A 25810-nucleotide genomic window follows, 5' to 3' on the forward strand; every position below is an offset into this window, starting at 1 on the left:
TCCTGGAGAGGGCGCAAAGCTGGGAAGCGCCCTCAGCAGCTCGGCAGCGGCAGCGGCGAAAGCGGCGGAGAGGAAGGCAAGCGGTTTCGGAAGGGCGTGCGTGGCGGCGGGCGGTGGTGGACAGTCAGGGTGGGGGTGGGAAAGGCACGGGTTGCGTGAGCGGGAAGTGGGGGTTAGGGGTGTGGGAAGGGGGTGGACGGCGGGTGGGGGGACGGACGCTGAGGGTGGGGGTGGGAAGGTCGTGGCTCTTGTCGTGCAGTGTAGGCGGACGACGTGGGGAAGGGCTGCCGCTGGGTGAAGGGGAAGGAGTGTCCCCCGAGGCCAGCGGCATGGTGCGAGGGTCCTCCCTGGCGGCCATCCGTGGAGGATGGCGGCTTGGGAGGAGTGGAGTCAGTGGCGCGGCGTCCGGGAGACAGGCGCTTCACGCGCCTCCCAATTGGACACTTGGCCCTGGAGTGCCAATCGGAAGAGCGAATCAGGAGCCGCTTCGCGGCTCCTGATTTGCTCCTCCAAGTTTTTATCCCGGACAGAGCCCGCCCTAACTCCTCCCCACCAGCCTGTTTTATTTAGTCAGCGGCGCTTCTCCCATCCTACATCTGAGGAACTCTAGGAGGTACACTGGACTCCCTTCTCCAGTTCCACCCCATCCCCCCCCCCCAACCTGGGAGGTGGGCCAGCCTGAGCAATCAGCCCTGGTGACCCAGATGACAGGGTCCTAGTCTAGGAGGGAAGGGGTCTGAACCTGGCTCTCCCAGATCCTTCCTCCTGTTTTCCACAGAAGTAGTGAGGCTGATATTTCTTAAATTTCCAGCATTTTGTCCTCCCACAGCCCCTTTTCCTTCATGGGCTGAGAACAGGTGGGGGGGGAGAAGGAAGGTCACCATCCTTAACACTTTCTCTTTTCAGTTCTGCAGCTGTTCAGATGTGTGGTGACAATATCATCCCCTCTTTCCCCCTACACTCCTCCATTCACTTTTGAGCCTGGGAGGTCTTTCTCCTCAGCATGACAAACACAAGGCAGTCGGTTGCCTCCCAGTCCAAATGCTGGTCCTCCTCCTCTCCTCTTGCCCACTGGCTCCATCCCTTAGTCAGCAAATTGCAGCTCCATAGTTCCATGTGCCTCATTGTTGCTATGTCAAATAATGCAAGGCCAATTGTTGCAGCAGTGGCAGTGCCAGCTGCTTGACTCCACCCTGCCCCCCCCCACAAGTGGCTTTGCCAGTCCTCACTAAGGGAGAAGGTGGCAGGAGGGGGGAGCACGACTCCTCTTTCTCTGCCTTCACTGTCATACCCCTCCACTATTTTACCTCAGCCTTTTAGCCTTGACCCCTAGCCATTTCCTTTCTTTTTCTTGACAGCTTCACCCTCCATGTGTTACAGCTTTCCACTTGCCTCCCCCATACAGCCTTCTGCCTTCCTTCCCTCCCTCGCTCCAGTTGTTTATGGGCCAAATAAGAGCCCTGGATTAACTTGTTCTGGCCCCTTGGGCTATCTATTTGATACCTCTGTAAAATAATACTAAAATTGGTTGAATATGCAGATTGAGTTGACTACTTCCTTATAGGGAGAAGGTGTAGATTATCTCACATTAGAAATCCATTCATACTTTCAGTGCAATCTTAAACACTCACCTGAGCCTAAAGACTTCAATTGATTTAGAAGGGTCTATTTAGGATTGCAGAGTTTGTTACTTTAATTAAGATGTTTTGTTTGCTGCATAAAACAGTCTTGAGTAGGATGATGATGCACTTTGAGGGAATAGAAAAGTAACATTAATAAACATTTGTAGAAAATTGTAATTTCAAACAGTGCAGGAATGAACTAGTTAATCCAATGGTTAATATGTGACCTGTGTATCGTAAAGACATTTAAAGGTCTGGAGCCTATAATCCATAATAAACCAAGTGAACTGGCTTGTTTTTTTTTCTATTTTTTCCCCGTTAGGCTTATGTCATTTAGTCAGAACATTTCCAATTTGCTTTTCCAGCAGCTATCACTCATGTTTCAACAACCAGATGGGCATTATTCATAAGCTGAAACACGGATATTTACATGTCTTTGGTGGATGAAAGAGCAGTGTACTTAGTCACACCAACCCTGTCCTTGGACTTTTCAACTTCAGTTTTGCTACACAATTTTGACAATTGCTTTCCAATTGCTCTAAAGTCATTTCATGCATGCTTACAAGAAAAATGTGGAAAGGCCCCTTTCTTTAATTAATGTTTCAAACAAGAAGAGGGGGATCACTTGATGAGCACTCTCCAAAGGTTTTGTTATCATTGCATGCTTTTTTGGAGTCTCAAAAGGCAGCTTTCTTTGGGCGCATAAGAGAGAGGAAAATGTTAGACTGTCATAACATGCTTTCAGCTGAAGCAAAAATGCAAAATGACAGTTTTAAATATATTGAATATTTTGGTTTTGATTAACCTCAAGAGGCCTCTTAATTTTCAAGGGAGTGGAAAAAAGGATAAGCTGTCAAGATTTTTATTTATCTTTTTAGCTTCATGCCTTGTGTACTTTTGGAATGCCCGGATGAGCTATTTAACAAGCAATCCCTGCTCTTTTATCTCTGTTTTTGCTGAAGTCAATAGAAGATTTTCAACATAGTTCATCACAAGCAGAAGTTGGAAAATGAGGAACAGTATGGGGAAAAGCAGATATTTGCTCTCCCATCCCACTGCCACCTGTATTCAGCGTGTGGTAAAAGAAAGAAGGGTGAGGCTAAATATCAAGACCAATATTAGAAGGGAAATGGCTACAGCAGGAAGAGACAGTATCAATGGGGAAGAGCAAGGAAGCCCCAGTTATACTCTGTTCATACAAAATCACAGAGTCAGCCCTAACTTAAACACAGCTCCCCAGTAAGACATTTCAAGATCCCAAATATAGCGATCCCCAACCTGTGGGCTGTGGACCACATGTGGTCCTTTGACTAATTGGAGGTGGGCCCCGAAGGACGCTTTCTCTCCTCCCCCGGCCCTTTACTTCATCCCCCCCAGTCCTTTACAACACAATTCATTGTTGTGGCGTGTCTGTATCTTATTTTGAAGGGATGTTTAAACATTACCATAGTGATCACAGAGCGCTAGGGCAGTGGTTGAGAGTAGAGGAGTAAACTACCCCCCCCCACCGGGCCTCAGTAAAAGGCGTTGAGTGGTCCCCGGTGAGTGGTCCCCGGCGTTGAGTGGTCCCTGGTGATAAAAAGGTTGGGAACCACTGCCTAAGTATACAGTTTGTAGGGATATTACCACAAATAGGAAGGTTGTACTCATGAACTCCACATGGGACACACAGGTTCTTGGCATGCCAGCTTGGTGTAGTGGTTAGGAGTGGTAGATTCTAATCTGGCAAGCCAGTTTGATTCCCTGCTTCTCCACATACAACCAGCTGGGTAACCTTGGGCTAATCACAGTCCTGTTAGTGCTGTTCTCACAGAGCAGTTTCTCTCAGCCTCACCTACTGCTCTGGGTATCTGTAGTGGGGAGAAGGGAAGGCAATTGTAAGCCACTTTGAAACTACTTCTGATAGTGAAAAGCAGGGCATAAAAACCAACTCTTCTTCTTCTATGCTCATGGAGTCCTAAACTGTTAGAATATACAAGATCAGTAGTGTGCATGATTCAAAAGCATATGAAGAATATCCAACATGGGGCATTGCAAGAGATGTGTATTTAGCATTGTTAAAATAGGAACTTCCAGCAACTTCAGTGGTTCAATTGGAGACTTCCTGCTCCTTTAATCCTATAAAACTGAGCTTTCCTGCCAGGTTGAGGCCGAGTTTCAGGGACAACTGTGGACCCTCCTCCAGCCAGCACTACTCCACTCTGCGATCCTGTACCTGTGATGGTTTGACTGTAGATTGAGGAAGGATTGGGGATTATGCCGCCCTTTTATGGGTTTTATGGGGTTTTATGGGTTTAATGGTATTGGGGACTATGATTTATTTTAATGGGGTTTTAATTTGTCTTTGTGTAACCTGCCATGAGTCTTCAGAGAGTGGCAGGATAAAAAATCTAAATAATAAATAAATAAACAAACAAATAAAATACCAGGATATTCCTGTCCTGATGCTTAGTATATAAAAATTAGTATGTTGAACCTAAGTTCCAAATATATTGCCTGAAAATAGGTACCATTAGTTTCTGAGGACCTACTCACAAATAACATTTAGAAATGGTGTGTTACCATATTAATATTACCAGTGCACATTATTCCTAAACAGGTGAATAATCTCAAGGAGGACTGTTATAATTACTGCCTCTGGGCTCAACAAATGCTTCATGAGTGCATTTGAAACATCATTCTTGACTGGGAGCCTAAGCACTCTGATATCATAGAACACCGAATGGCAATCAACTAGCAGGAACATAAAACTCTGGGGATCTGAAATACTTTCTACACTGGAAATAGAGCTTAATATGAATACGATTAGTATAGACATCTTCAGTACTAATGCACAATACCTTTATTGGCATAAAACAAGTTAGGAGCAAGGAAAACAGAAATAGTCGTAATACACCAGTCAATTTGAATTTAAAAGCTGAAGATGGAAATCCAGCCATAATAAAAATGACATCAGCATCCTTATCACTCAATAGAAATTAGCAAATCAGGTCTTTTTGATGAGTTGTCCATTTAGGTATAAGAGGTATAACATGCCTTTGCGGGATGATGAACAAAGGACAATCAAATAAAGTATGTTGGATAGTGTGAGGAACATTTAATTGACAAGGATATTGTCTATTTTTGAAAGGACTCTTAGCAAACCTCCCTTGTTATACTTTGGATGGAAAAGTATTGAGCCGAGCAAGCATAAAAATTAGTATATTGAACCAAAGTTCCAAATATATTGCCTGAAAATAGGTACCATTAGTTTCTGAAGACCTACTCAAAAATAACATTTAGAAATGGTGTGTTACCGCATTAATATTACCAGTGCACATTATTCCTAAACAGCTCTGCAATAAAGGGGGTTTGCCAAGATCTAGAAATAAGCCAGCATTATCTCATGCTGCACTTGTAGACAAAGAGCATCAGGAGAACAAGTTACTGGAACAGTTGGATGGATTTTCTGAAATTCTTGATCAAGAAGACTTTGTTTAATTTGACACATTATGGAAGACTCATTCGGAGTCAGGATATAATCGTAGTCATGCCAATTTGTTTGAGCGTAGTCAGGATGGTAGACAACCATATATAAGAGTCCCTCAGTAAACAGGCCAACAGACTATCTGATCAAATCCTAAAATGCATTTTTAGCCAATATTTAAAGGTGGAAAGCCAGGCCTTATTTTGACTGATTTCAAGAGACATAGAGAGGAATAGGGGATGGACATCTTCAAAATATGTCCCTCTGATGGGCACAGTGTTCACTGAGGTACAAGTTCTAGCATCCTATTTTACACAAAAGGTCAGGTTGCTGCTACATTAAGATCTATAGCAGGGCTTCTTAACCAGTCCTTTCACCATTAGGGGGTTCACAAAATATTAATGGGAGCAAGAAAAATAAGAATTAAAGAAAATGTACTCTGCCATTAAGATTTTCCTGTCTGGGAAAGAAAGAAGCTCCACACATGATCATGGCCCATCACTTTCTACAATGACATGCGTTGGCTTCAAAGGCTTTGTCAACTATTACTAATGAAGTCATCCATGTCCTTAGAACCACGGCCTTGAATGCCCACTTTTTCAAGAGATTTTGTCAATAAATGGAAGCAGAATATTAAATTATTCTGTACTACAAAAAAAAGGAACGCTCAGTTTCAGAATAATTACTTTTATATAAATATACAAATTATAAATATCAAAGGTTATTGTACATTACAGTGGTGGTCCCCAACCACGGGGCCACCGCCCGGTGCCGGGCCACAAAGGCCCTGACACCAGGCCGCAGCTCCCTGCCTCTGCAGGGCTGCACCGGACCGTGCATGCTCGTTCTCGCCATGCGTGGCTGCAAACGTGCATGCGCGGCCGGGCGATCGCCCTCCCTGCCGCTGCCGGTCCGCAGCCTGAAAAAGGTTGCAGACCACTGCATTACAGGATATATAGAATCAATGAAATTGATTCAAAATAATTTTCAGCTAAAAATCCTTGCTCAGGAGGTGGTGGGTTCTTCTTCCTTGGAAGTTTCAGAACAAAGGCTAGATAGCCACCACACAGAAATGCTGATTCAATGAATTTAGGCAGATTGTGGGTGGGAAGAAGGGATTGTGTCGATACTTGGCTCTTGTGACTCTTTCTCGCATGCCCAGGGAAATGCCAATCACCGCTTTGGGGTTGGGAAGCGAATTTCCTCCACACCAAACTGGTCCTAGATTCAATTTTTTTGTTTGTTTTTTTGTTTTTTTGCTGGGGGGCATCATCTGGGCATGGTATTGGTGTCACTGTCGGTGGGCAGATAGTTGTGAAATTCCTGTGTTCTTCAAGGGGTTGGACTAGGTGAACTTGGAGGTCCCTTCCAACTCTATAATTCTATAATTCTAATTTGTTTTTGGTCTAATTTGTTTTTGATGTGTTCCAGTTGCCTTTTTTTGCCCTTTTTGCCCTTATATTTCTAAAAAATTTTTAAAAAATTATATAAACTAGAGGCAAAGCTTGTTGAACCCAGGGAAACAACAGTTGCTAAGATACACACCTGCACTGTGGCCTTCCTGTGGACTGGCTACATGGTGAAAGCTCCTGTCCACACCTGGACTCTTGAGGCCCCGCCTCTAAAACTCAAGGAACATTCCTGACCAAAGGGTCACCAACCATCAGGTATGGCCTGGAAATCTCCAGGAATTGGACTATAGCGATCAGCTCTCCAGTGAAAAATGGCTGTTTAGGAAGGGGACTCTGCAATGACATCCATATACTTTTTCTATGCAGATGCCTCTATTTTAGAGAACAATTTTTTTAATTAAATTAAACTCGTGGAAAGATCTAATTAGATATCAATCATCATTTCACTTGAGACTAGGTACCCTGGATGATCCTGTGTGTGTGAGTTTTGATCCAAACTCAGATACACAATTCTTTTTGAGCAGCTGTTTTCCTTCAACTACCTAGGAGGGAGATAAGGAAACATTGATGCTCCCATGTTTTCTGCAGTTAGTCCCTCTCTTTTTGTGGTTCAGATGAGGGAGAAGAAGGCAAGGATAGACAAGAGAGGCAGTAGGGGGAGACGGAATGGGTCTGCCACAGAAGGTGGGAGGGAGGGAGGGAGGGAAAGCTGAGCCAAGTGAGTAGGTGTACAAGAGGGAACAGGAAATTCTCCTGTCCATATGTTTTTTGTGAGTACTTGTATTTCTTTTAGATACCTGGGATAAACATGAGAATAGGGCATTTTGCCTTCATACCCTACCTAAGTTTGTTCTGACTCAGCAGGACATTTCTTGTGCCTTGTCTCTTTATACGCTGGCAAATGTAGGACTTCTCAGATTGCTTTACTTTCTCATTCCCCTCCTCCAACTTCTTCACCCAACCAAACAGCCCCTAGGAACTGATAGCCTGTATGGCCATCAGTACAATGCCTCATTCTGTCCTCATGGTGGAGCTGCCCTTTCCCAGGAAAGGCATCCCCTCCTTAGTGGCTTCTCTCATCTCCTGGACCTATTTGCCCTCTGGGTTTAATGACACCCTTGTCCTTTCCTCATTTCCCATTTTTTTTCTCAGAACATGAAGTATTCAAAGATAGCTTGCATATTAAACATTTTCTGCCACAAAAATGACTCTGTGATATTTTGTGCTTTATACTTTTGCACCCAATTAAATCCAAATCTATTATCATGCCCTTCATTTTCATACATATTTTACTATCAACGTGCCAAGGCTCAGCACACCGTGATCTGTCCTGAGCAGAAGTGGTATGATAATATAGTTCATAATTCAAATATGACAAAATACACTATCCACGAAAGAAGGTAAAGTAATAATTACATGGAAGTGCTGGGCAAATGGTAATGTCTGGTTAAAAGCCTGTTTTATTGGAGGATCTACAACTATGGTAACAGACAAAGGCCTAATTTATTCTGACTAATCAGGATTGATGTTAATTAAAGAAGAGTTCAAGATAATGACTTCTCATTACTATGTGATAGATAGAAATAGATTGCTCTCTACCTCCAGTTAAAATAAGCAATTAGATAACTTCTGTTTCGTAAAGACTTTCTTAGGTGCCTGATCTCATCCTGTCGTCATTGTCTTCTTTTGTCAAGATAGTAATATTTGCATGCCTGGTTCTATCAATGCTCACCAAAATGGATTCGATTTTTTTCGTGAAAAGGACATTTTCCAGGCTACCATTTTTTTTCAAAGAGCTGTAGAGATGACAAATTTTTAAAAGACTTGAAGACGCAGGGAATGGCAGTCTTTCAATATAGGTGGTCCAAAAATTCTGTTAAACATAAGTCATGAAAGTCTCCTTTAAACGAAAGGCCTGAGCCTCCAGGAAAGGGCTGAGTATAAATTTAATAAATGAATATACAAATTTAGGCAACATTTAAGTATATGGTGCATGAAAGCAAAGGATTTGTTTCTCTGTCATTCCTCACATGTCCATTGTTTCAAGAGGCACTTGACGAATGGCCCTTTATGCACCATCCTCCCATTCAGAGACAGGATGTACTTTAAACTCCCTCATTCTTCTCTCCCAAGGACATGAAAAAAATGGGAGAGATATTCTGGAGGGATCCAGTGTTTATATAACCTCTTTCCTTGTGTGTTACATGATAAGGGATTTTGGATGCCTCCCTGTCTAGGGAGGCCTAGGTTACAGGAGTAGCCCACATGGCCTGTTCCCATCTTCATCAGGTGAGTGTACTAGCATCCTACTTGTCCCCAGTCTGTCTAGCCACAGTGATCCATGTGATGGTCACCTTTAGGGTAGTTTTCTGTAGCTTGCTCTATGCTGGCCTGTCCTTGTCCTTGTCCTGGAAACTCCAGCTGATGCTGAATGCAGCTGCTATGGTCCTAATCAGGACCTTGGAGGGCCCATACCCAGCCTGTGCTGAGGCAGCTGCATTGGTCACCAGTTTTGGCCCAGAACAAGTTCAAAGCTTTGGAGCTAATTTAAAGGCCATTTCTGGGTTGTGCCTTACCTATCTGAGGGACCACTTGTCTCCTTATGGTCCCCACAGGGCTCTTTGATCTGTGGGTGCTAACCTGTTAGAGGTCCCTGGCCCCAAGACAGTTAACCTGGCCTTGACCCAGGCCTGGGCCTTTTTGTTCCTGGCCCCTACTTGGTGGAATGAGCTCCTGGAAGAGCTGAGGGCCCTGTTGGAACTTTCACAGTTCTGCAGGGTCTGCAAGATGGAGCTTTTCTACCAGGTCTTTGGCTGCGGGCAGGGTCTAAGATCAACCAGGGCCCTCCATGGGATCAGGTTCCCACATTAACTTCTGGGCACCCTGTAATTAATATTTATATTTATATTTATATTTATATTTATATTTATATTTATATTTATATTTATATTTATATTTATATTTATATTTATATTTATATTTATATTTATATTTATATTTATATTTATATTTATATTTATATTTATATTTATATTTATATTTATATTTATATTTATATTTATATTTATATTTATATTTATATTTATATTTATATTTATATTTATATTTATATCCCGCCACTCCTGAGGCCTGCTCGTGGCGGGTCACAAAGTCCATAAAACCACTTAAAACCCCCATAAAAGGACATAAAACCCTTTACAATTATAACAATACAATACAAAAAACATGGTGAAAAATATACCCCCCCCACATTACCTACTCAAGGAGATGGCTGGAAGTAGGTCTGAATAGTTAAGTGTAAATTAGTACCAGATGATAGTAGCACTAAGCAATAAGATGGAATAAAGACATAAATAAAATAGCTGTTTGGGAGGGGGTAGAGAGTTTTCCACCAATCTTGTTATTTTATGGTGATTTTATGGTTTTATTCTGTAAACTGTCATAAGTTCTTGGAGAGGTGGTGGGATAGAAATCTAATAATAAATAAATAAATTTTCAGTACGGCTTGTGTGGCATAATTTATCCACAGCCCTTTAATTTAGAGTGTGTATCTGTATAGAAGAAAAGGGAAAATGTTTCTGCGCATCTCCTTTCTTGGATTATATTAAAGGATCAGATTGGAAGCGCGAAGCACATCAGTAACCTGCTTCCCACTGCAGCCTCTCCCCGTCTCCTCCATTGGTTTCTGGTGTAGGAACCATGGAAGGATTGTGGCCTTCATATACTTCGATGTTCACTCATAGAATGCAACGGAGTTCTTTTCATACCAGTTGGGCAATATACCTATTCATGCCTATATAATTTATTATTAATTTTTAACTTTATACTCTGCTTTAGATATTCACCAGGAGTGGGTTTACATTGTCTGCCTCAGCAGATGGACTGGTGTTTATTGGGGGTGTTTCATCCAAATACTAACCAGGGTGTAAACTGCACAGAGCTTTTATTCCACTCCCAGGTCGATTCAATCCCTCCCGTCTGCACTGAAATCGATTTCCAGTTTGATTTCCATCGATGGAAATTTTCCATCTGCAACCGTCATGCCTCGACCCGCATTCACTATACCTTTGCCTCGGAATATCAGGGAGCGCATATTTTCCGGAATATCCACCAATTCGCGCTGGATGCACCAAAGGATTCATGTGTAGATGTCCTTGGCACTCGAATTAACCGGCATTCCTCCCCCCGCTCCTCCCCAATGGTGACATTACGGAACTGTCTTTTCTGATTGGTCAACCAACCCCCGCGTTTCCAATGCTGACACTGGTTCTCTCTTGCTAATTGGTCGACAACCCCCCCCCCCTTTCCAATGCTGACTGAACGTGTTTATCTCCTGCTGATTGGTCGACTCGCGGAGTCAAAAGAAAAGGGGAATCATTGTTTCACGGGTAAATACGCTGTTCAGCTCTGTTTTGAGAGCTTAGATTGTTTGAGACAGCACAGAAATGGAAAAGTGTACAAATACAGTAATAAAAAAAACATGTCCAGGCGCACTCTGGTGGGAAGTACGTCAAAACGTCAGGAATCGATTTAAACTAACATGATGCAGATGCAGATGTTAAAGCTGTTTTGTTTCGGAAATAATGTTTGTTGCAGATCACTCATAATGCCCGAGCCCAAATCGGACGGAGATCGGCAAGAATAAAAGCGGGAAAATCAAGAGATGCAGAATAGGCCCAAGTATGAACCCTAGTCCTCCAAAATGACCAGCTGCCCAATCCCATTAGTAGGCTAATTTAGGTTTTTTTTTTCCTTTCTGGAATGGCAGTAATACATCATACCGGTGACATAATGCTAGAAAAATGTCTGTTCAACCTAATTCCTAGCCTTGTTGTTTTAAAAGTAAGCTCCTTTTCCCGTGGTGATAAAAGAGCAAAGGCAATATACCTATTGTGTGACCAGTAAGGTAAAGGTAAAGGTAAAGGTATCCCCTGTGCAAGCACCGAGTCATGTCTGACCCTTGGGGTGACGCCCTCTAGCGTTTTCATGGCAGACTCAATACGGGGTGGTTTGCCAGTGCCTTCCCCAGTCATGACCGTTTACCCCCCAGCAAGCTGGGTACTCATTTTACCGACCTCGGAAGGATGGAAGGCTGAGTCAACCTTGAGCCGGCTGCTGGGATTGAACTCCCAGCCTTATGGGCAAAGCTTTCAGACGGCTGCCTTACCACTCTGCGCCACAAGAGGCTCTAATGTGTGACCAGTAGAAATGGGCTTTAAACGAGATCTGGACATTCAGATAACCCAATAGACAGATCGTTATTATAACAGTATAATGCTGCAGCAATTTGTTAATTATTGTTTCCCAAGTCCCTCAGCCTTTCCTCATAAGATTTGGTGTCCAGACAGTGGATCATCCTCATCGCTCTCCTCTGCACCCTCTCAAATTTGTCCACACCTTTTTTGAAATGAGGCCTCCAGAACAGCACACAATACTCCGAGTGCTGTCTGACCAGTGTGTTATTCAGCGGGACTATGTCTCACAATTTTCTGCTGTCAAAGAATCAATAATGATGAAAATCACAAAACCTATCTTTATTATAACTTCATCTACAGACAACACAATGGCCTATCTTGAGAAAGTCACAGAATTTTTTACATTTATTAGTGAAACTCACAGAATTTTGAAACATGTTTCATTATTGCAAATTGACAGAAACATTGATGTCAGCTCCATCATTTGCTACACTGAATCTCCGTGTGTTTGCTCACTATTTTATTTTTTGTGATGGTGAGAAGAACAGAGGGAGGGAAAGAGAAAATCCTTTGGTTACATCCAGGAATAAAAGATAATTGTGATTTTTAAAAAGCCTTTAAATGAGAACACTTTACAACTATTAAGACAGACTTTGATGAAGAGACTGAGGCAGAAGAAAGACACTTTACAGACAAAAAGGTGAATTTGGTGCCATTGGAGATCTCATTAGGGAAGATTATAGTCAGATAATAAAATGGAAATAACAGTTCAATAATAGCTTAGCCTGGCTGCATGAGTGTAGAAGAGCATTATCTTCAGACTTTCAGTCATTTATCTTTTTTTTTTTTTTACAAAGAGCAAGTCTGATCAATATAACCCAATCTAAACTGAGTGAGATTCGCTTATAATATCCTTGTATTATTCAGGATGAGGACTGCAAAGAATGGAGAGCCCCACAATGTCTGTGTTACCGATTTAGACAAATTACAGAATATTGATCAAAGTAGTTTGTTCAGATGGTCTTGCAAAAGAAATTGTTGTTACTTTCACTAGAATAAGATAAATTAGGGAAAGCGAGAGAAATAAATCTGTTACATTTCCTCTTGTTCAAAATCCTGAAAGACTGTATAAGAAATAGGTGCACAGACAAAACACCTTTTTGCATAACAATTCCTGAACAAATGATGGGGCTGGAGAATATCATACCCCTTCCCTTATTTACCTGTTATATATTTTATCTGACGTTTTGTCTAGGGAGATCTCTAGAGTTGCCAACCCCCAGGTGGTGGCTTGAGATCTGCTATTACAACTGATCTCCAGGCGATAAAGGTCAGTTCACCTGGAGAAAGCAGGTGAACTCGGTGGCATGATAGCTGGCTGGGGCCCCTCTCCAAAGCCCACCCTTTTCAGGCTCACCCCCAAGTTTCCAGGTATCTCCCCACCTGGAACTGGCAACCCCAGAGATCACAGAAGCTTACATAGTTCTCCTGGTTCCCATTTTGTCATCTTAAAAACTCTGAAATGTAGGCAATCCAGAGTCACTCTATGAACTTTGGCAATTGACGGTCTGAAGTTGGGTGCAGTCCTAGTTCAATGCTCCACCTCACAGGCTCCTGTATGGTGCCCTGATCTAAATGCATTCCGCAGCCTTCTGGGAAAAGATCCAGATCATGCATATGGGGTTCCCTACTATTGCTGCTTTTTCCCTCCAGCACTTCCAAATGGGCACATGTACTCCATACGTGTTTGATTTGTGCACATGTATTTGCACAATCAATCCTATCTGGGGGGACTGGGCCAGCTGTCCAGTACCCACACAATATACTGTGCAGACTAACATAACATGATCCTATCTACCTACAGCATGCTGGTTCTATTTTAGTTCTGGCATTGCTTGGTCATTTTATTTATTTTTTTAATCAAAGGCCATTATGAATGGTTTAATTTGGGGGGGGGGGGCTAAGTGGTGCAGATAGATTCTTCATAGGAGAAAAGGTTAAAGACAGCAAATCTGACTTTGGGCATAGAACAATCCTATAATTTATGCTCAAAATAGAAACTATTTTCAAAACCATTAGCTTCAGCAACTGAGCAGGAGTTCCAAAGCTATGATTCTTTCTCTATTGGATACACACACGTAAGACCCACATAAGCTGGGTTCCACTTCATTTGCCAGCACTATTTATAAAAAGACATCTTATGTATTAGAAACTTCCTATGTGGAACCAGCAAAGAACTCTATGCAGATAGGTAAGCAGAATGGTCTCAAACATAGTTTTCCCTAGTAGATTCTGTGATCATCAGGTACAATTGTCATGCATGTGAGTTTCATTTAAAGCCCTGCCCAGAGGTTGAAATCCTGAAGGCACTTTCCTGGGCATAAGCTACATTGAATAACAGGGAAATTACTTCTAAGTATACCTGTTTACGATTGTTCTCAGAGTTGCCTTCTGTAGAAGAGGTTCGTAGAAAGCAGTAAAGTATTTCGTAATACAAGAGTTTCAGCTTCAATATACACCATCCGTTACCATTTTGTTACTTTGGGCTCCTTGTTCTATTCTAGCTTTTTATTTTCTTTTGCTAGTTTCATCAGGACTTAAGATGCAGCAATCCCACAGGAAATGTTGATCCATATTTTACCTCTGATCAATCATATTTTTTATCCCATCTTTTCTCCAAACATGCATGGCTGTGCCTTCCTCCACTTTATGTCCATCCCATTCCTGTGGAATAGGTTGGCTTGAATGCTTGTCACTGCGGACATTACTGGTTTCTCTGTAGTGAAGTGACCTTTAAGATCCCTGCATTGAAATAATGCCAAAGGTGCCATTAGTCTCAAACTTTGTTCAAATCCTTTTGGTGTGGCTAAAGAACACCAACCATCAAACCCTCCCCCCCTTAAATAAACCTTATCGTTCAGTTCAGGTTTTCAGATACTCAGAATGTCTTCAAACAATGTGTCTGCTGCTTTGAGTCAGTGGATATTTCCTATTGACTTTGAAAGCCTTTGAATCTTTGAGTAGTTCTGTCCGACTTCAGAAAGCATGCTGTTCTTTTTGTTGCATATATGAATACCGCCCTCTTCTGGAAGCTAATGTCAACAGCCCAACTGGCCTAAGAACGAACTTGGTTTGATTTTCTTGACTGCAGCTTGTCCTTTGAGTGTCTGAAGTGAAAATGCAGCATTGGAAATAAACTAAAAACTATGTCTGTTATCAGTGTAACAGGATTAACTTTTGCTACATATTCCCACTGTCATGATGGTCAGTTCATAGTCTGAGGAATCATAGAATCATAGAACCATAGAGTTGGAAAGGGCCATGCAGGCCATTTAGTCCAACCCCCTGCTCAATGCAGGATCAGACCAAAGCATTCTAAAGCATCCAAGAAAAGTGTGTATCCAACCTTTGCTTGAAGACTGCCAGTGAGGGGGAGCTCACCACCTCCTTAGGCAGCCTATTCCACTGCTGAACTACTCTGACTGTGAAAATGTTTTTCCTGATATCTAGCCTATATTGTTGTAGTTTAAACCCATTACTGTGTGTCCTCTCCTCTGCAGCCAACGGAAACAGCATCCTGCCCTCCTCCAAATGACAACCTTTCAAATTAGGGCTATCATGTCCCCTCTCAACCTCCTTTTCTCCAGGCTGAACATTCCCAAGTCCCTCAACCTATCTTCATATGGCTTGGTCTCTTGGCCCCAGATCATCTTCGTCGCTCTCCTCTGTACCCTTTCAATTTGATTGATGTCCTTCTTGAAGTGAGGCCTCCAGAACTGCACACAGTACTCCAGGTGTGGTCTGACCAGCGCCGTATACAATGGGACTATGACATCTTGTGATTTTGATGTGATGCCCCTGTTGATACACCCCAAAATGGCATTCACCTTTTTTACCGCTGCATCACACTGCCTGCTCATGTTTAGTTTACAATCCACAAGTACCCCAAGGTCTCGTTCACACACAGTGTTACCTAGAAGCGTATCCCCCATCCAGTAGGCATGCACTCGAAAGGAAGAGTGCTTGCACTTGAAGGCTCATACCTTGACTAAATCTTCGTTGGTCTTAAAGGTGCTACTGGACTCTGATCTCATTGTGCTACTTGAGACCAACACGGCTACTCATTTGAATCTATGTCTGTTCATGCATGATAGTAAAGGGAATAGTATCATTTTCTTGGACATAGGAGCTGGATCACGATGGACAGGTATACAATGGAGCTGAATTAGAATATGGATCACGATGGACAGGAATACAAAAATGTGGTTCTTCAGAGAACTGAATCATCTGAATCTTGCCTTGCATGAGCTTCTCCACCCACCCCACTTCACTGAGCCTAATTTCTTTTTTTAGTTGGGCTTACTTCTTGTCTGAGAGCATAGTCAGGAAAAACAACAACATTGAGTTGTGGTGGAGAATTTAGAGGAAAGACTACAGAGGGAAAAAAGCACTTTGTGTCCCTTCTCAATTATTCTCCCCACCTCCCAGAGACAAAGTTCAGGGCTGTGTAGAGACCAACCATGTTTAAAACTCAAGTATGTGAGCAACACATCTAGATCAACCTTTTAATTGGCTGCAATAACATCATATGAACAGCTGTCATTTGCCCTGCTAGCCAGTGTGGTTGTGCCTTGAAGATTTCAATGGTTGAAGCATGGAGATGGGCTGTTGGCATAAAACTTCACTTGCTGATCTTCTGCAGAGAAAGGCTGTAGGGCTGGGGCAATAGAAGTTCAATAGTATTGACATTTGCATTGCCAGGTCAATGAATTCCGATGAGAAACTGCATTGTGATGAAGTTCAGTCTGCACTTATGCCGATTTCAAGACTGTCTTCATGAACAAGCCTGAATATGCTGGAACCTTTTAGCATGTCAAAGGATGCAGCAAGAAAATTACCACAAGCAGCCGGCAAGTAGCAGCTGCACCCACAAGACTGGAGCTGCAGTAATCATTTACTGCCATCGCTCTTTCAAGGAGAAAAGGAAACATCTGCAGCAGGCAGGAAGGAATTAATGGATCAATCAAAGCCAAAAGATCAGATGAGAGGAAAAAATTCTACATCTATAAAGATTAAAAATATCATGAAGGCTTCAATAGCTTCCACATTTGTGAGAATTTGATAAGTCAAAGAGGTTTTTTAAAAGGATTAAACTCACATTTAACTCTTTGATGTCAAAAAATCCCCACAACTACTAAATCTTATGCTGCAGTAGATGGGTTTTCTATGGATGTTCACATCAGGAGAGGAATGACAATCATCTGACAAGTATTGAGGACTTTCAATCACAGAACACTTCTAGCAAATTTATATTCTTCATCTAATCTCATTCCACTTTAGAGAATCCACCAGCAAAACCTCATTCCTGGCCTCTGGTCCATAACTGATGCAGTTGTGATGCAATTGTTGGTATCAGTAAAAATTGTTGTTTGTGTGTTTTCATTTCTTCCAAGAGCATATAGGGAAATGCTGAAAACAAATCCAGTGAAAGATATTATAAATGTAATGCTTTTTAAGGGGGAAATGCATTTTTAAAAATAAAAATATATAATATTAAAACTTTTATGTAAGGAAAATCTGACAATGATCATTGTTACAGACCATGACTAACAACAATATAAATTTCAATTAAAATGTTTTTACCATTAGAGTCAGGTAGATGTTTTTTTTTTTAACTTTTTTTGACGATTACAAGTTGCTAGGGATATGCATATGTGCGTGTGTCTAGTTTCTCAGAATAAGCTGTTTTTCAAGGTTTTTGATCTTTAAAGCCTGTACAATAGCAATGTCAGATAAGATGAACAGTAGAGATGCCATTCCACTTTCCAATTCTAATACACAATATTTTAGAACAGCAGAGGAAGATCATGCCATCCCTCTAAGTAACCATGTATCCAGACACAGAGAAAGATTATTAAGTAGCTATGTTGGTCCCTAGAAAATTTAGAAATCAAGATGGAACATTTCTGAGTGCCCAAGAGATATTCATCAATCTGGATGAGGGTGGAAAGGGAGAATGTTTTGGCTGACAGGCAGGCTGTTGGACTCAATCAGGAAGGTTCTACAAAGGTGGGCACCACTCCGGCATGCTCAGTCTGTGCTATGGTATTAAAGACCAGGAAATGAAGTACCTCTGTCTATACCAGTGGTTCTCAACCTTCCTAATGCCATGACCCTTTAATACAGTTCCTCATGTTATGGTGACCCCAACCATAAAATTATGCAAATGTTCTTTCACAGAAATTAAACTGAAACTGACCAATGGCGTGCAGATCCAATGATTGTATATAAATTGGCATTTCCCCCTCAAGGCTGTTGTGTGGATGTCCACCACCTCGGCCAAGCTGCTTGCCCTGCCACAACCCCTGTGAAAAGATCATTCGACCCCCAAATGGGTCCTGACCTCCTGGTTGAGAACCACTGGTCTTTACCTTTGAGAGTTAAAAGCTGACTGAAGCTCCAAGATTTGACTCAGCTTTTCTGACACATTGTATTTCTTTGGGTTACCAAAACCTGACTTTACATTCTGAGGTAATTTTAATGTGCACATCTGTGTTTAAGTCCTGAGGAAATCAATTTTAATGTAAAATTCAAAAACTTGCTATGATGTTGTTAGTCCTAATTTCTATTGTTTCTGTTTAATTCATTTTGATCTGGCAACAATTACTGCCGTGGCCCCACAAACTGAAGTCTATGGATGTGACATCCATAGACCCACCCCCAGGGACCACACCAGTAGATGGAAAGCACAGGTGGCCTCAAAGAACAAGCAGCAGTGGTGGCTGGCAAGGTCCTGTTTCCCGCGCTGCTGCTACCTGTCCTCCAAAGGTGACCACTCCCTCAGAAGAGCACAGGTGTCCTTGGAGGACAAGCAGTAGCAGCGAATGGGGCTCAACTCTGGGACTCATCACCCACCGCCACTGCTTGACCTCCGAGGCTGCCCTCCACTGCTTGTCCTCCAAGGACAGTGTGGGCAGCCTCAGAAACAAGTGGTGGTGGCAGCTGGCTAGGCTCAGAGCACAGCTTCATATGCTGTGCTGCTGCCATCTGTCCTCTGCGGCTGCCCACACCCTCAGGATAGTCCTGGCAGGCTTGGAAGACAAGTGGTAGCAGTGAACAGGGCTTGGCTTCAGGTTTCACCACCTACTGCTGCTGTTTGTCCTCCAAGGCTCTGCCCTGAGCAGAGTATGGGCAGCCTCAAAACATGAGGTGGCTGGCCAGGCTCAGAGACAAACTCCATTTGCCACGCTGCTGCTCCATGCCCTCTGAGGCAGCCCATGCCCTCAGGAGAACACAGGCAGCCTCGGAGGATGAGCAGTAGTAGTGAACAGGGCTTGGGCCCAGTCCTTGCCATCCGCCACCGCTGCTTGTCCTCTGAGGCTGCCCTGGTCTTCAGCAGTGCATGGACAGCCTCGAAGAGCAGGTGGCAGCAGCTGGTGAACCCCAGAGCCCAGCCTCGTTTTCCATGCCACCTCTGCATGTAGGATGTAGCACAACAGCCAGGGCCTGGCACCTAGACTCGCCAACTACCTCTCCAGTCATTATGTGGGATATTTCCGCATAATGACTGAGAATCTGGTTGCTGGCATTTTTAAATGAATTAGCATGGCCCACGAGATATAATTTTTATATAAGTGTGAATGAAACAGCTTGCATTCACATTGTTCTGTCCAGTAATTACCAGCTGTTCAACTGGTTTACCTACAGCATGTGCCATGTTGGAACTGAAAACTACTTAGGGAGCCATTTGAAAATAGTGTCAGATCTTTGAGACTAGGTTTTTTAAAAAAATAATCATTATGTAATCTTGACTATGCTAGTGTCTGGCCATTCTGGATAACTGCTTAGATAGGGCTAAAAGGGACACAAATAAAGCATTAAGTTGTGCTCTGAAGTAGCTGCAGGCCCTGATGGAGCTTTCTCAGTTCTCCAGGTCCTGTAAAATGGAGCTCTTCTGCCAGATCTATGGTTGAGGCCAGGATGGATAAATCTCCCCACCCCCCGGGAAGTCATCCTTGGTTTTGGCTGCATATAGGGTTTTGATGGGGATTTTAATGGGGTTTTATTGTGGGTTGTCTGCCTGTTAACCACCATGAGCCATCAGGTATGTGAGTGGCAGGTTATAAATACAATGATAAACAAATGCACAAACACTGAATGAAACAGAAAGTACTTCTGAGCACAGTATGAAAATCATACTGCTATTATGTAAGTGAAGTCATATGTATTATAGTGAGCTCCATAGAAGGGGCAATTTAAAATATAATAAATAAATATTGATATTAGCACCACTAGTAAATATGGGGAAGGAGAGTGTTACATACATTCTTAAGTATATAAGGAATAAAGCAGATACCTTTAAGTAATGATATGTTTAGAGGCACACGTGCTCCTCATAAAACAGAATTCTACATTGAATAGTAACAATTTTATAAGCTGGCTTCAAGAGGAGGAGTGAGGAACCAAACTCAGTTCTCCAGGGCAGAGTCTGCACTTACTTTGTTTATTCCACTGTCAATCCTGTTGAATCCAGATTGCTTTGAATTCGTGTCTTCCTCTCCCCCCCTCCCCATTGAAATAGGAAAGTGTTCTGCACGTGGTTAGGGTAGTTCAGAAGGGGGGGGGCAAGCCTCTTTCTTTCTTTTCTTGGGGAGAGGAGCCAAGCAGGGAGCCTCTTTCTTTTCCTGGAGGAGGGGAGAAGATCGAAAAAGGCAGAGAAGGGAGAAAAAATCTAGGACCGACAGGGGCCTCTCCTTTAAGGCAAGCTTGTCACATGACCAGGTGTGGCCTATCAGAGGTTCTCTACCACGGAGCTTGCTTTCCCAATCCAGATTTGAAAAATATTGAGGGTTAAAAGCACTCTAAGATATCGCACAATAAAGGTAGGGTCACTCCAGATCAATCCTTCTTGCTGCAGAAGGAAAATTTAAATCGCCCAAAATCTAAATGGAAAACGCATTCTGTGAGGAGGGCAGGGACTGAATCGACCTGGGATTGGAATAAAAGCTTCGTGCAGTTTAGACCCTGGTTAGAGACTGCCACTTTTAACCACTACACCATGCTGGCTCTCAGCCACAAACCACCCTACTGAAAAGTTAAGTAAGACACAGCAGCCATAACAAAGAAAAGGATGAATATTCATAGTTAAATGAACTAAATGTGTATAATGGTGGGTTTTGCTTTGTCCTGAGGAAATGAAAACCTTATACTGTGTAAATTAGGCCTGAAAGAAAAATCTCAAACTACCATCTGTACCTCTCAAATACAAGATAGGGGAGCATTAAACAAAATTTACTATTGCTGTATCACCTTCCATAAAGCCCATCATTTGAGGGAAGGCTGAACACAACAAGGCTAGGAAAACACATGCACTAGCTATCCTCAGCTGGTTACAATATTTCTACATAGACATTCCTAATGCACTATCCCAGTGCAGTAGAGAAACAAGACTGAAGTCTTCATTCAGTAACACTGAATTACGGGAATTCTAAAAGCTTTAAACATCTGAAAAAGATCTGTTTAGTTCGCAAGTCTTTGGGGATGTTTTGGGGCTTCAAGCCGTATATGGAAACAATGAGTATTGTTCCACGCGTGAAGACTGAAGTTGTTACCTGAGATGAGATAAAACTACATTCTCAGCAAGGAAATGTGAAAGACACAAATGAGTGACTGTGTTTGTGATTGATCTCAAACTGAACAAACAATTTCTCTTTCCGATTGGCACTGTCTACTAGCTGTGATCTGGATTCATGCAGCATATTCATTCTTAGCTTGCAACGTAAACCATGTAACTTTGGGGTTTGTTTTTCTTCTAAAGTTTGAAAAAGTGATGGAATTAGTATGACTAAAAAGACAGGAGTTTAGGGTGCCCAAAATGTGGCTCTGATGTAATGTCTACTGGCTAGATTAGCATTTCTGCACAAGAGTAATTGTATGCGGTACAGCTTGATTTCTTCAGCACAGCAGGATTAAAAAGGAAAGCTATTTAAAAATATCCTTCTGCTGTCTTTGTATTGTGTATATAGAGATCATCAGATACATAATTCATGTAGAAATCTACTAAGACTGAAGATAGAATGAAAAATCGAAGAATATTGCATTACTCTCCTTGGGAAAACAGTTTCAAAAATTTCTGCAGTGCTAAAAAAAAACCCTGTAAAATAGTTTGACCAACAGCCCAAGTGGCAGGACAGAGGAGAGAATGGGTAAAATTCTAAATGAGGAATTTGCTCCTGGACAGCCTCTAGCTGCTGGTGGGTTTTAGTGCTGCTTCCACATGATGTCATCAGCAAACCAAAGCTGCCCAGGGGCTGGCACGAGTTTTGGCCAGATTTGCCTCACGATGAGGGAAATCCCCAAAATTTGATTTGCCCTCCTAATTGTGCTTCACATTGGGGACCAACCAGGGGCAAGCCCGTGTGGAGGGAGAAACACGCAACAGTCTCACTAGCATTCCCCTCCCCTCGCACCTGCCCTCCCCTTACCATTTCCTGCTTGCAATAATACTTTTTTTCTGCATTGCTGTGGAACTGCAAAATTATATTCCCCAAGTTAAAATAAAATGTTCTGATAATTTTCCTCATCTGTTTTGGGATTGGGCTGCAAAGAGACATCTCCATTTGTGTTTTCTGGCATTTGGATTTTAATGGTTAAAGAGGGGGGGCATGTGATGAAGAAGCCCTCTCCCAATCAACTGGGCATCCATGCTCCTAATTTTTAACCCTTATTGTTCATACAAAAACACTCATTGGGGTTCAGTTACCATATCAAGCCTCTCACAAATCTACCCAAATGTAAATGGAGACTAAAACACTAAGAATCTAACAAAAAAAAAGGGGGGGTGCTTTATTGTTCTGATATTTCTCCATAACAATGCTGAAGTGTTAATTTAAAAACATGTTCTTGTGTTGTGGCATTACCATATAGCAATGCAGAAGTACCGGAGTTTTTCAGTGTGAAACATCTACTGGCATACCTTCTCAAACAGAAATGAAGATGTTCATTATCTCACCTCAGGGAGAATGCCAGTAGATGGCCCCCAGTGGTGGCTGTGGTGTCAGAGCACAGGAAGCCTAGCACTGAGGTGCACTCGTTGCTCATGTCTGCTACTGCTGCCAGTCTTCCAAGCCACTCCCACAATTCAAGGAGCAGGAGAAGCCTCAGAAGACTTGCAGTGGCGGCACCTCAACACCATGGCTCACTGGGCTGACACTACCTCCACTAAACTTCTGAGGCTGCTCCCATGCTTCAGAGACCGGAAGAAGCCTAGGGAGACCGGCAGAGGCCACGGGGGCAAGGATACCTCAGGGCAGGCCCCCGTCATAGAATCATAGAATCATAGAATAATAGAGTTGGAAGGTACATCATGGGTCATCTAGTCCAACCCCCTGCACTATGCAGGACACTCACATTCCTATCGCTCATCTACTGTAACCTGCCACCCCTTTGCCTTCACAGAATCAGCCTCTCCAGCCTCTATTTAAAAATTTCCAAAGATGGAGAACCCACCACCTCCCAAGGAAGCCTGTTCCACTGAGAAACCGTTCTAACTGTCAAGAACTTCTTCTGGATGTTTAGATGGAATTTCTTTTGAATTAATTTCATCCCATTCATTCTGGTTGGTCCCTCTGGGGCAAGAGAGAAAATTCTGCTCCATCCTCTATATGGCACACTTTTAAATACTTGGTTATCAGATCCCCTCTCAGTTGTCTCCTCTCTAGGCTAAACAGACCAAGCTCCCCCAACCTTTCTTCATACATGTTGGTCTCCAAACCCCTCACCATCTTTGTTGCCCTCCTCTGGACACGTTCCAGTTTGTCAACATCCCTCTTCAATTGGGGTGCCCAAAACTGAACACAGTACTCCAAGTGAGGCCGAACCAGAGCAGAGTAAAGCGGTACCATCACCTCTCGTGATCTGGACACGATACTCCATTTGATATAGCCCAAAATCCCATTTGCCTTTTTAGCCACTGAGTCACACTGCTGACTCATGTTCAATGTATGGTCTACTAAGACTCCTAGATCCTTTTCGCACATGCTACTGCCAAGACAAGTCTCCCCCATCTTATATTGGTGCATTTGGTTTTTCCTGCCTAAATGCAGAACTTTACATTTGTCCCTATTGAACTTCATTTTATTCAGTTTAGCCCACTTCTTGAGCCTATCAAGATCATTCTGTATTCTGTTGCTGTCTTCAGTTGTGTTTGCTACCCCTCCCAGTTTAGTATCATCTGCTAATTTAATAAGTATCCCCTCTAATTCCTCATCCAAATCATTTATAAATATGTTGAACAACACAGGCCCCAGGACAAATCCTTGGGGTACTCCACTTGTCACTCTTTTCCAAGAAGATGCTGAACCATTAACAAGTACCCTCTGGGTACAATTTGTCAACCAGTTCTTGATCCACCTGACAGAATTAGGATCCATACCGCCTTTTACCAACTTGTCATCAAGAATATCATGTGGAACCTTATCGTCACCAAGGCTTTGCCAGCCGCTTCGCCCAGGAGTCATGCACACAGGTAGAGATAGGGAATGGGAGGTGGAGTGGAGGAGGGAGTGGGCATAGGGCAAAGATTCTCGCCCCTTATGTTCATGATCCACATAAGGGGCAAAAATCCTTGTTGTTTGATTTTTAAAAAATTAATTTACGGGCTCTGGGGGGAAGGAAGTTTGAGTCTCCAAAACAACTGCAGTCCTGGGATTGGTGGCTTGCAGTGATTGACAAGCTGAGGAGCAGGGGGAGAAGTTCACTTTGTTTTCCCTTGCCACCTTGTTGGGAGGCAAAAAGCTGTGACAAGGCAGCAGGAAAACATGGGAAGGGTCTCTTGCAAACATGCAACTTCCAACTGTACATTTGCAAGCAGGAGGTAGTGTGAGCTTAACACCTCCATGCGGAAATGGTGCTAAATTTGTCCAATGGACAAGAGTGGGCAGACCAGGCTAGATGCCCATTAGCATCACCTTGGGTCTTCCTCATGTCAATGTAAGTTGCCCAGGAGAGTATGTGAACATAGGGAGTCAATGATTCAGAATTGGACTTTTGTGTTTTGAGAGACCATATCCTGCACTCTGCAGGCAAGTGTTCTTGAAAGCAGTAACCAGCTGGCACTTAGTGATCCAATCAATCTCGAAAGGCACAGTTCTGCAGGGCCTGCAAGACAAAGCTCTTCCACCAAGCCTTTGGTTGGGGCCAATGACATTACAACATCTATGGGCACTCCCTCAACCAAACACCTCCACAGAGACATTCAGCCTGGAAAAGGTCTAAGGGTAGTGACCAGTTTCTGATTAGTAGGACAACAAATAGATGCTGCTATAGTTTCTAAATGCTGCCAATTTGTTAATATGTTTTATTGTTTAAGGTTTAATATTTTATGTTGTTTTTAAATTGATTGTTTATTCTATTTCTTTATTACATTTGTATACCATCCTCCTCTGAGACCTACGGTGGTTCACATAGATCATAAACAATAGCAATACATCAAACTCAGCTATTATAATGAATGAAAGGAAACAATAATAACAACAGAGTAAACTATTAATGTTAATGTTGACTATTAATGGCATCATGTACACTGCCATGAGCTGACATCAGGAGGGTAGTATAGAAATTCAATAAATAGTAATAATAATAATAACAACAACAACAACAAGGCAGCTCCCCCAAACTTCAGCCAGAATAGGCTGGGAAGTAATCAGGTTCAGTTGCCTTACTAGCAGGTCTTGAGCTCTAGCAGCAGCACCGTGCTTTGACCAGAATTCTTGTTACCACTGCCTGGCTTTGGGTTGCATGCAGCCATTTGACCACTTTGCCTCCTATGAGCCACCTCAGCCTGGGCCTTCTTCTGCCACATCCTGGCACCAGGAGAGGCCAAGTGACTATTTCAGGGACTGGTAGTGAGGCCACTCTTGCAGGCTCAGGCAGGATGATATCTGGTGCTGCTGAACCATTGTCAGCAGGTGCAGCAGTAGTTCTGGGCCCTCCATAATCCCCCTGGTCCCACACAGCTACCGGCAAGGTTGCCAGATCCCCCTTGGCCATGAGAAGGGCATAATGGGGAAAGGGTGCCAGATCCAGGATGTGAAACTCATGAAGATTTAGGGGTGG

This window comes from Paroedura picta, chromosome 6 (assembly GCF_049243985.1).
Source record: "Paroedura picta isolate Pp20150507F chromosome 6, Ppicta_v3.0, whole genome shotgun sequence".
Classification (NCBI taxonomy): Eukaryota; Metazoa; Chordata; class Lepidosauria; order Squamata; family Gekkonidae; genus Paroedura; species Paroedura picta.